Source organism: Mirounga leonina, unplaced genomic scaffold (assembly GCF_011800145.1).
Source record: "Mirounga leonina isolate KUSES-001 unplaced genomic scaffold, KU_Mleo_1.0 Mir_101283, whole genome shotgun sequence".
Lineage (NCBI taxonomy): Eukaryota > Metazoa > Chordata > Mammalia > Carnivora > Phocidae > Mirounga > Mirounga leonina.
Genome location: NW_023270096.1, coordinates 1542370 through 1554795, shown reverse-complemented (window position 1 = coordinate 1554795; position 12426 = coordinate 1542370).

Here is a 12426-nt window from a genome sequence, read left to right as displayed (position 1 = left end):
ATGAACATGGAATGTTTTTCCACTCCTTGTGTCATCTTCAGTTCTTTCATCAGTGTTTTATAGTTTTCAGAGTACAGACCTTTTACCTTTTCAGTTAGGTTTATTCCTAGGTGTCTTATTTTTGGTGCAGTTGTAAATGGAATCAATTCCTTGATTTCTCTTTCTGCTGCTTCATTATTGGTGTATAGAAATGCAACAGATTTCTGTATGTAGATTTTATATCCTGCAACCTTCTTGAATTCATGTATTAGTTCTAGCAGTTTTGGGTGGGGTCTTTTGGGTTTTCTACATAGAGTATCATGTCATCTACAAATAGTAAACATTTGACTTCTTCCTTGCCAATTCTGATGCCTTTTATTTCTTTTTATTGTCTGATTGCTGAGGATAGGACTTCCAGTAATATGTTAAATGGCAATGGTGAGGGTGGACATCACTGTCTTTTTCCTGACTGTAGAGAAAAAGCTCTCAGTTTTACCTATGGATGCTTCAGTTTTAGTGGAAGTAGCAACAGGTCTCATTTAACAAGCACAGCAGAGCACACCTAGTTAAAACTTGTCACACTCTGGCCAAGGTCCAAACACTGCCCACTGCAGGTAAGTAAAACCTCTGCAGACAACTGACCTGAGGGACAGAGCACCCAAAACACAGTAGGAGAAGGCATGCAATATGCACCAGAGACACTTCCTGAAGTGTCAGTCCCTAGACAGTGTATGACCTCTTCTTCATAAAGCCATTACTTTCAGGAGGAGGAAACAACAGGATTTGCTAAAGCAGAGAAGACAGTGACCAAGCAATACATCAAGATGGAGGAATTCATACCAAATGAAACAACAAGAAAAGGTCATGGTAGGAGATCTGATCGAAACAGTAATATGCCTAAATTGTCCTAAATTGATATGCATCAAAAACAATAAGATATCTAGAAATAAACCTAACCAAAGGGGAAAAGATTTGTACTCTGAAAACTATAACACTGATGAAAGAAATTGAAGACTACAAAAAGAAATGGAGACATTCCATGCTCATGAATTGGAAGAAGAAATATTGTTAAAATGTATATATTACCCAAAGCAATCTACATGGTTAATGCAATCCCTATCAAAATACTATTTGTATGGATCCACAGCAATCCCCAAAGAGTCAAAGCAATCTTGAAAAAGAAAAGCAAAGCTGGAAGCATCACAATTCTGGACTTCATGTTATATTACAAAGCTGGAGTGATCAAGAGAGTATGGTTCTAGCACAAAAATAGACACATAGATCAATGAAACAGAATAGAAAACCCAGAAATGGACCCAAAACTATAAGGTCAACTAATTTTTGACAAAGCAAGAAAGAATATTCAATAGATAAAAGACAGTTTCTTCAACTAATGGTGTTTGAAAACTGGTCAGCAAGATGCAAAACAATGAAACTGGACCATTTTCTTAAACCATACCCCAAAATAAATTCAAAATGGATGAAAGACCTAAATGTGTGAGGAAACTGTCAAAATCCTAGATGAGAACACGGACAGTAACTTCTATGACAATAGTTATAGAAACTTCTTATTAGATGTGTCTCCTGAAGCAAGAGAAAAAAAAAAAACAAAAATAAACTATCAGGACTTCAAGATAAACAGCTTTTGTGCAGCAAAGGAAACAATCAACAGAAATAAAAGGCAACCTATGGAATGAGAGAAGATATTTGCAAATGACATAACAGATAAAGGGTTAGTATCCAAAATCTATAAAGAACTTATCAAACACAAATCTCAAAAAATAAAAAAAAAATCCAGTCAAAAAATAAGCAGAAGACATGAATAGACGTTTCTCCAAAGAAGACGTACATATGGCTAACAGACACATGAAAAAATACTCAATATCACTCAGCACCAGGGAAATACAAATCAAAACCACAATGAGATACCACCTCACATCCGTCAGAATCACTAAAATTAACAACTCAGGAAACAACAGATGTTGGCAAGGATGCAGAGATAGGGGAACCCTCTTACACTGTTGGTGAGAATGGAAACCAGTGCAACCACTCTGGAAAACAGTATGGAGGTTCCTCAGAAAGTTAAAAATATAACTACCCTACACCTCAGCAATTGCATTTCTAGGCATTTGTCCAAAGGATACAAAAGTAGTGATTTGATGGGGCACATGTACCCCAATATTTATAGCAGCAATGTCTACAGTTGCCAAAATATGGAAAGAGCCCAGATGTCCATTGACAGATCAATGGATAAAGAGGAGGTGGTATGTGTATATATATACATATATATGCTATATGCATATACTAGAATATTACTCAGCCATCAAAATAATGAAATATTGCCATTTACAATGAAATGGATGGAACTAGAGTGTATTATGCTAAGCTAAATAAGTCGGTCAGTGAAAGACAAATACCATATGATTTCACTCATACATGGAATTTAAGAAACAAAGCAAAATAATATAAGGGAAAGGAAGGAAACATAAGATAAAAACAGAGTGGGAGGCAAACTGTAAGAGACTCTTAACTATAAGGAACAAACTGAGGGTTGCTGGAAGGGGTCTGGGTGGGGGATGGGGTAATTGGGTGATGGGCATTAAGGAGGACACTTGATGTAATGAGCACAGGGTGTTATATGCAACTGATGAATCACTAAATTCCACCCCTGATACTAAAAAATAAAACAAAACAAACAAAAAACAACATGGAAAAATACAATACTGTTTCTTCTTTTTTCTTCCTGCCTTAAATATAGTTATGGTGGCTGGAATAATAGTAACCATTTTTTTTTTTATTGTGAGAAAAAACTCAAGAGTATCTCAGTGACTTCGCCCTAATGTCACTTGGTTACTAAACCACTAGCAACCACTTTATGGTTTTTGTTAATGTGGAAAAAAAATTTGTTTAAGCCACTATAAATGGATTTTCTCTTACAGTCTAAGGCAACTGTAATTGAAACTGCTAGTTAGTGTGGGGTAAGAATTCATTACAGGTCTGACTGAATATAAAGTTTATTTTCTTGATCAGTATTTATACCACATACCATAATTAGACACAATTTATAAGTAGCATAAAATACTGTAGATTAAGTGCTAAGTGACATGGTACAGATTCTTTGTGGTATGCAACAGAAACGTAAATTCTGGTATAGTCAGGAAAGGCCTCTTCCAAGGATGGAGTAGTGTTGATAGACAGAATGATGACAAGAGAGCATTTCATGTCATAGTGCATTAAAAAAACAAAAACAAAAACAAAAACAACTGGTCATTACTTTTGCTCTAGCAATGATTTGCTCCCATCCTCAGGTTCCTTCATGGGTCCCACTCACTTCCCAAAGGAGCCCTTATCCCTTGGTTCCATGAAATCAGGCATCTGAATTACCTCACGACTTAATAACAGCCTATAGTAAGCCTTGTATGTTCCATAGAGCAGAGGGCAATGGAGGTTGTGTTAACCTCATCTGCTTTGTTGAAATTCTCCTGGGTAGGGATCAAAATGTTGTATAAAGGAAAAGTCCATAAAGAGCTCAGGGATTTCTGTGGAATGGGTGTGTAGGGTCTCTCCAAAAACCTTCCAAATTGTCCTGGGACCAGCATTCCTCAAAACCCCTACCTGGCCTGTACTCCAATTAAGTCATTAGGCCTGGCCTTGCTTCTTTATGATTATCAGCCTCAGTTCCACAGTATCAACCCCAAAACTTCATGTCACTGTAGCTCAATAGCAGCTCTTAGATTCATACTAAGATACTAGCCCCCTACTCCAGGATTTAGCAGGGATGTGTGTATGGGGGTAAGGGTAAAAAAGTAGGAAATTACCAAATTTTCTGTGCACTTGCCTGTCATTTTAAATGTTTCGTTCTTTATGTGATATCATCATTACACCAAGCCTTTCAAAGCCTTACACCTTTCAAAATGGAAAGTATTTCTTTTTTTCAGCTTTATGAAGGAATAATTAACACATACATTTGTATACATTTAAAGTGCACAATGTGATGATTTGATATACATGCATACTGTGAAATGATTACTGTGACGAATTTCATTAACACATCCATTGTCTCACATAGTTAATTATTTTTCCTCTTTTTGTGGTGAGAATGCTTATAATTTACTCTCAACAAAGTTTAAGTATACAATACTGTATAATTAACTAATTAATCATGATAGACATTAGATACTCAGAGCTTATTCATCATATAACTAAAAGTTTATACCCTTTAACTTACATCTCCCTGTTTCCCACATCTTCCAGCCTCTGACAATCACCACCATTCTACTCTATGTTCCCATGAGATAGTTTTTTTTTTTTTTTTTTTTTTTGTTTGTTTGTTTTCAGATTCCATATACAAGTGATACTACACAGTATTTTTCTTTCTCTGCCTGGCTTATTCCACTTAGCATAATGCCCTCCAGGTTTACCCATGTTGTTGCAAATGGGAGGATTTCCTTATTTTTCATGGATTAATTATATATGTGTGTGTTTGTGTGTGTATAGCATTTTCTTTATCTATTCATCCATCAATGGGCAGTTTCTTTCTACATCTTGGCTATTGTGAATAATGCTGAAATGAACATGGAGGTGTAGATATTTTCTTGAGATACTAACTTCATTTTCATTGGCTATACACCAAGAATGGGATTGCTGGATCTTATGGTATCTCTATTTTTCATTTTTTAGGAATCACATTACTGTTTTCCATAATTGTTGTACCTATTTATATATTCCCACCATCAATACACAAGGGATGCTTTTTCTCCACATCCTTACCAGCACTTGTTATTTCTTGTCTTTTTGAGAATAGCCATCCAGGTGTGAGGTGATATCTCATTGTGAATTTTATTTGCAGTTCCCTGATGATTACTGCTGTTGAACACCTTTAAATGTACCTGTTGGTCATTTGTGTGTTTTCTTTGAAGAAATGTATATTCCGGTCTTTTGTTCATTTTTTGATTGGGCATTTGCTTGCTTGTTTGTTTACTGTATCCTTTCCCCATTGTGTGTTCTTGAAAATTTTGTCAAATATTAACTGACCATATATACCTGGGTTTATTTCTGAGCTCCTTATTCTGTTTCATTGGTTCATGTGCCTATTTTTGTGCCAACACCATACTATTTTGACCACTATAGCTTTGTAATATAGTTTAAAAAAAAAAAAAGTATGATGCCTCCAGCTGTATTTTTTGTCAAAATTGCTTTGGCCTTTTAAGGTCTTTAGTGATTCCATACAAATTTTGGTGTTTTTTTTTTTCCTATTATTGTGAAAAAATGTCATTGGAATTTTGAGTCAGATCATGCTTTTGGTTTACAGTCATTAGTTCTAAACTGTGAATTAGTGATTTGACAGCAGAGATTAGTGGCCTAAAGGAATACAAATTTTAGTGATACACTTTCAAAGGTCTTTGCCCTTTTATGCTTCTTCAAATTGGGTGCAATATGTTTTGAGAAGCATAACTTAAAGATTAGAAGGCAGAACCATATGCAGCATTATTGTGGACACAAATCACCTCTGCAATATTTACAGATGTAGACAGATGGTAGATATCAAGCTTTTTGCTTTCTTCACATTTGTCAATTTCTGATGAAGAAGAATTTAAAATTCCCAATAAATTAAGCTTTCTAATGATTGTATTTTATTATGTGAAATGAAGTATAATATAATAATGAAATAATTTTTGATAACTTTTGTTTGCAATTAGCACATTGTTTTAATAACAAATCCCACTTCTTTTGTGGACTGATGTGTATCATACACTGTTGATACCCAAACAATATTTATTTGGTTTGTATAAGTGGTTTCCAGATCATCCACATCTTATTAATTTAAGAAAACAGAATTCTAAAGAAAAAAGGGAATAATATGTTTGAAACATGTGACAACATTTTAGGAGAGCACTTTGTAAAAACAAACAAACAAACAAACAAACAAAAAGCATGAGCATATTGAAAGATAAGGGCTGGTATCCAAGATCTATAAAGAACTTCTCAAACTCAACACCCAAAAAACAAATAATCAAGTCAAAAAGTGGGCAGAAGATATGAAAAGACACTTCTCTGAAGAAGACATACAAATGGCTAACAGACACATGAAAAAATGTTCATCATCATTAGCCATCAGGGAAATTCAAATCAAAACCACATTGAGATACCACCTTACACCAGTTAGAATGGCAAAAAATGGACAGGGAAAGAAACAACGAAAGTTGGAGAGGTTGTGGAGAAAGGGGAACCCTCTTACACTGTTGGCAGGAATGCAAGTTGGTACAGCCACTTTGGAAAACAGTGTGGAGGTTCCTCAAAAATTTAAAAATAGGGCTACCCTATGACCCAGCAATTGCACTACTGGGTATTTACCCCAAAGACACAGATGCAGTGAAAAGGAGGGCCATATGCACCCCAATGTTCATAGCAGCAATGTCTGCCATAGCCAAACTGTGGAAAGAGCTGAGATGCCCTTCAACAGATGAATGGATAAAGAAGACGTGGTCCATATATACAATGGAATATTACTCAGCCATCAGAAAGATGAATACCCAACTTTTAAATCAACATGGATGGGACTGGAGGAGATTATGCTAAGTGAAATAAGTCAAGCAGAGATAGTCAATTACCATACGGTTTCACTTATTTGTGGAACATAAGGAATAGCATGGAGGACATTAGGAGAAGGAAGGGAAAAATGAAGGGGGGGGATGTCGGAGGGAGAGATGAACCATGAGAGACTATGGACTCTGAGAAACAAACAGGGTTTTAGAGGGGGGGGGGTTGGTTAGCCTGGTGATGGGTATTAAGGAGGGCACGTACTGCATGGAGCACTGGGTGTTATACGAAAACAATGGATCATGGATCACCACATCAAAAACTAATGATGTATTGTATGGTGACTAACATAACATTATAAAATTAAAAAAAAGAAAGATAGTAGGGAAAACAGGACGTATATATGGATATTTGTTTTTATTTTACTTATCTTTTTAGCTGCTCAGCCTCAAATCTCCCTTCCCATGTTTAAGGAATCTGTCATTGTGTGAGTGTTAGTAGAAGGTAGGAAGACTCGGCCAATTGGATTTTCCTACATAGGACTATAGAAATGGAATGGTGGCAAAGAAGCAGGGACTAATTCAGAAATCATTCCACAATTAGTGGCAAAAATAACATCCAGGTTTAGGGTGTCCTAAAGCGAAAAATTTCATCAATTCTTTGAGCCACCTAATATTCTTTCAATAGATTGTCTTTCTTATTATGTTAACTGCAGAACCCTGAAAAAAAGAAAAAAAAAGATGAAAGCTGATGAATAATGGTATTTGCAAAAATGTCATGAGGCAGGAGATGATAAAACCAAGACTGAAGATAGATAAGCTCACTTGGGTGGAACAGGCACACTGGTATAATTCCACTTCTTTTTTATTTTCTTTGCTTTTGGTGTCAAAATCCAGAAAGTCATTGCCAAGGCGAGTGTCTAGGAACTTATACTTTTTTATAGGAATTTTATGGATTCAGGTCTTACATTCAACTCTATACTTCACTTTTAGGGGTTTCATTTTTGTATATGATAGGATACTGGTAAATGTTTTTGCAAGTGGCTATCCAGTTATTGCAACATCATTTATTGAAGGGACTGTCCTTACCTTATTGAATATTCTTGGTTCCTTTGTCATAAATTAATTGACCATATTTGCATGGGTTTATTTCTGGATTTTCTATTTTATTCTATTGATCTATGTGTCTATTTTGTGCCAGTATCATACTGTCTTGATTACTACAGCTTTGTAATATAATTTGAAGTCCAGAATTGTAAAGCTTCCAGTTTTATTTTTCTTTTTTCAAAATTGCTTTGGCTATTTGGGGTATTTTGTGGTTCCATACAAATGATAAGATTGCTTGTTCTAGTCGTGTGAAAAATGCTGGTGGTGTTTTGATAGGGATTCCATTAAATGTGCAGGTTGCTTTGGGTAGTATAGATATTATAACAATATTTGTTCTTCCAACCCATGAGCATGGAAGTATCTTTTCATTTCTTAGTGTCATCTTCAATTTCATTCATCAGTGTTTTACAGGTCTTTCATCTCTCTGGTTAGGTTTATTTCTAGGTATCTTATTATTTTTGGTGCAATTTTAAATGGGGTTGTTTTCTTAATTTCTCTCTGCTGCTTCCATTATTGGTGTATAGAAATGTGACAGATTTCTGTACATTGATTTTGTATCCTGTGACTTTACTGAATTCGTTTATCAGTTCTAAAACGTTTCTTGTAGAGTCATTCAGGTTTTCTACATATAGTATCATGTCATCTGCAAATAGTGAAAGTTTTACTTCCTCCTTATTGATTTGGATATCTTTTATTTCTTTTTGTTGTCTAATTGCTGTGGTTAGGACTTCTCATGTTGAATAAAAGTGGTGACAGGACCACTGAGGTGGCTCTGTTGGTTAAGCTTCTGACTCTTGATTTTGGCTCAGGTTATGATCTCAGGGTCATGAATTGAGCCCCATGTTGGGCTCCATGCTCATTGCTGAGTCAACTTGAGATTCTCTCCCTCTCCCTTTGCTCATCCTCCTGCTCATGCTCAATCTCTCTCTTTCTCTCTAAAATAAATAAAATAAATATTTAAAAAATAAACAAAAAAGTGGTGACAGTGGACATCCTTGTCTTCTTCCTGAACTCAGGGGGAAAACTCTCATTTTTCCCTATTAAGGATGATGTTGGCTGTGGATTTTTCATATACAGCCTTTATTAAGTTGAGGTATGTTGAGAGTTTTTTTCTGCATCTATTGAAATGATCATGTGGTTCTTTTTTATTTATTTTTATTTTTTTTTAAATTTATTTGAGACAGAGAGAATGAGAGAGAGAGCACATGAGAGGGGGGAGGGTCAGAGGGAGAAGCAGACTCCCCGCTGAGCAGGGAGCCCGATGCGGGACTCGATCCCGGGACTCCAGGATCATGACCTGAGCCGAAGGCAGTCGCTTAACCAACTGAGCCACCCAGGCGCCCTGATCATGTGGTTCTTATCCTTTCTCTTATTGAGTGATATATCATATTGATTTGTGAATATTGAACAACACTTGCAACCCAGGAATAAATCCCACTTGATTGTGGTGAATGATCTTTTTTAATGTATAATTGGATTCAGTTTGCTAATATTTTGTTGAGGATTTTCACATCTATATTCATAAGAGATATTGGCCTGTAGTTCTCTTTTTGTGGTGTCTTTATCTGATTTTGGTATCAGTACTCTTGTTTGTTGGGAGACTTTTGAATTCTGATTCAATTTCTTTGCTGGTTATGGGTCTGTTCAGATTTTTTATTTCTTCCTGTTTCAGTTTGGGTAGTTAATATGTTTCTAGGAAATTACCCATTTCTTCCATATTGCCTAATTTGTTGGCATATAATTGACCATAGTATTCTCTTATAATTGTATTTCTTTGGTGTTGGTTGTGATCTCTCCTCTTTCATTTATGATTTATTTATTTGGGTCCTTTCCCTTTTCTTTTGTATATGACTGGTTAGGGGTTTATCATCTTGTTAATTCTTTCAAAGAACCAGTTCCTAGTTTTGTTGATCTATTCTACTGTCTTTTTTTAAATTTCTATATCATTGATTTCTGCTCTAATCTTTATTCTTTCTCTTCTCCTGCTAGATTTAGGCTTTATTTGCTGTTTTTTTTTTTTTTTTTTTCCAGCTCCTTTAGGTGTAGGGTTAGGTTGTGTATTTGAGACTTGTCTTGCTTCTTGAGGAAGGCCCATATTGCTATATACTTCCCTCTTTGGGCTGCCTTTGCTGCATCCCAAAGGTTCTGAACTGTTGTGTTTTCATTTTCATTTCCTTCCATGTATTTTTTTAATTCTTCTTTAATTTCCTGCTGAATCATAATTCTTTAGTAGGGTGTTCTTTAACCTCCATGTATTTGTGGTCCTTCCAAATTTCTTCTTGTAGTTGACTTCAGGTTTCATAGTATTGTGGTCTGAAAATGTGCATGATATGATCTATATCTTTTTGTGCCATTTGAGGCCCGATTTGTGACTCAGTATATGATCTATTCTGGAGAGTGTTCTATGTGCACTTGAAAAGAATGTGTATTCTGCTGCTTTAGGATGAAATGCTCTGAATATATCTGTTAAGTCCATCTAGTCCAGTTGATCATTCAAATCCTTTGTGTCCTTGTTGATCTTCTGCTTAGATAATATGTCTATTGCTGTGAGTTGAATGTGAAAGTCCCTTACTATTATTGTATTATTATCAATGAGTTTCTTTAAGTTTGTTATTAATTGATTTATTATATATTTGGCTGCTCCCAAATTAGGGGCATAAACATTTACAATTGTTAGATTTTTTTTTGTTGGATAGACCCTTTTATTACGATATAGTGTCCTTCATTTCTTATTACAGACTTTGGTTTAAAATCTAGCATGTCTGATAAAAGTATTGTTACTCCAGTTTACTTTTTATGTCCATTTGTATGATAAATTGCTCCCCACCCCCTCACCCTCAAACTGGAGGTGTCTTGGGATCTAAAATGAGTCTCTTGTAAGCAGCATATCAATCAGTCTCCCCCCCCCCCATTCTGACGTTCTATGTCTTTTGATTGGAGCATTCAGGCCACCTTCATTCAGAGTAATTATTGAAAGATATGAATTTAATGCTATTGTATTACTGTAAGGTCACTGTTCCTGTAGATTGTCTCTGTTCCTTTATGGTCTTTGTTACTTTTGGTCTCTCTTTCTGCTCAAAGAGTCCCATTTAATATTTCTCTCAAGCTGGTTTAGTGTTCACTAATTCCTCTAATTTTTGTCTCAGAAACTCTTTATCTCTCCTATTCTGAATGACAGCTTTGCTGGATAAAGTATTCTTGCTGCATATTTTTTCCAATTTAGCACATTGATTATATCATGCCACTTTTTTCTGGCTTGCTAGGTTTCTGTGGACAGGTCTGCTGCCAGCCTTATTTGTTTACCCTTGTAGTTTAATGACTTCTCCCAACCTGCTTTCAGAATTCTCTCTTTATCTTTGTATTTTGCAAGTTTCACTGTGATACATTGTGGAGTTGGACTGTTCTTGATGATTTTGAGGGGAGTTTTCTGTGCCTTTTGGACTTGAATGCCTATTTCCTTCCCCAGATTAGGGAAGTTCTCAGGTATAATTTGTTCAAATAAAACTTCTGACCTTTTTTTCCTGTTCTTCTTCTGGGACTCCTATGATACTGATATTATTTCACTGTATGGAATTGCTGAGTTGCCTAAGTCTACCTTTGTGATCTAATTGTTTTTTGTCCCTCTTTTCAGCTTTCTTATTTTCCATAATTTTATCTTCTGTATCACTGATTTGCTCTTCTGATTTTCTGTCCTCATTTTTACAGCCTCCACTTGGGACTGCATCTTAGTTATAGCATTTTTAATTTCGGCCTGACTATATTTTAGTTCTTTTATCTCTACAGTAAGAGATTCTCTAGTGTCTTATATGCTTTTTTCAAGCCCAGGTAGTGTTTTATAATCATTATTTTAAATTCTACTTCAAACATCTTACTTATATCTGTATTGATTTAAATCCCTGATTGTGAGTACTACCTCCCGTTCTTTCTTTTGGGGTGAATTTCTCCATCTTGTCATTTTGTCCAGAAAGGAAAATAAGAAAAAAAAAAACAATAATGACAACAACAACAAAAAGAAAAAAAAAAACTAGATCTTGTCTGTGTTTTGGTCTGCTTATTAAAAGAAACTGGATCTGAAGATGAAAGAAAGAAAGAAAGAGAAAGAAAGAAAGAAAGAGAAAGAAAGAGAAAGAAAGAAAGAAAGAAAGAAAGAAAGAAAGAAAGAAAGAAAGAAAGAAGACATATATAAAATAGAATGAAATACAATGAACGGAAAAATATATAAAGTGTATATAAAAATAAAAATTAAAAAAGAATTTAAAAATAAGAAACAATAATAATAAAAAATGAATAAAAGTAAAAGAGCTGAAGCTTTGCAGCCCTCTATGATCAGTAAACATGATGGGAACAAGTTGTTTATGCTGGTCTTCTGGGTGAGGGGTTTGTTGCACTGATTGTTAGGTGGACTTGCCCTGGTGGAAATGTGCCTTCAATGCCCAGTGAGGCAGGGCTCGGTGTAAGCGGCTCTGGCCTACACTAGGTGGCGCTGTTGTGCTCCCTGAAGGCGTTCAGCACTGATGGGTTGGGTGAAAATGGCGGAGCTCCGCTATCTAGCCCCTTGCTCTTCAGTGAGCCCTTACAAAAGAGTAATCAACAGCTCTTGTCTCCCTGGTTTCTGTAAGAACCATGTGTTCATCCTGCCTGTGTGAGGATTTTTTGTTTGCTTGTTTTTTAATCTCAGGCACATGACTGAGTTTCAAAACTCCAAATTTTAGGGACTCCTGTGGCACGGACCCACACTGTTCCTCCCGGGGTCTCGTCAGGCTTCTGCATTTTGCCTGACTCATCCCAGGAAAGTGACTGC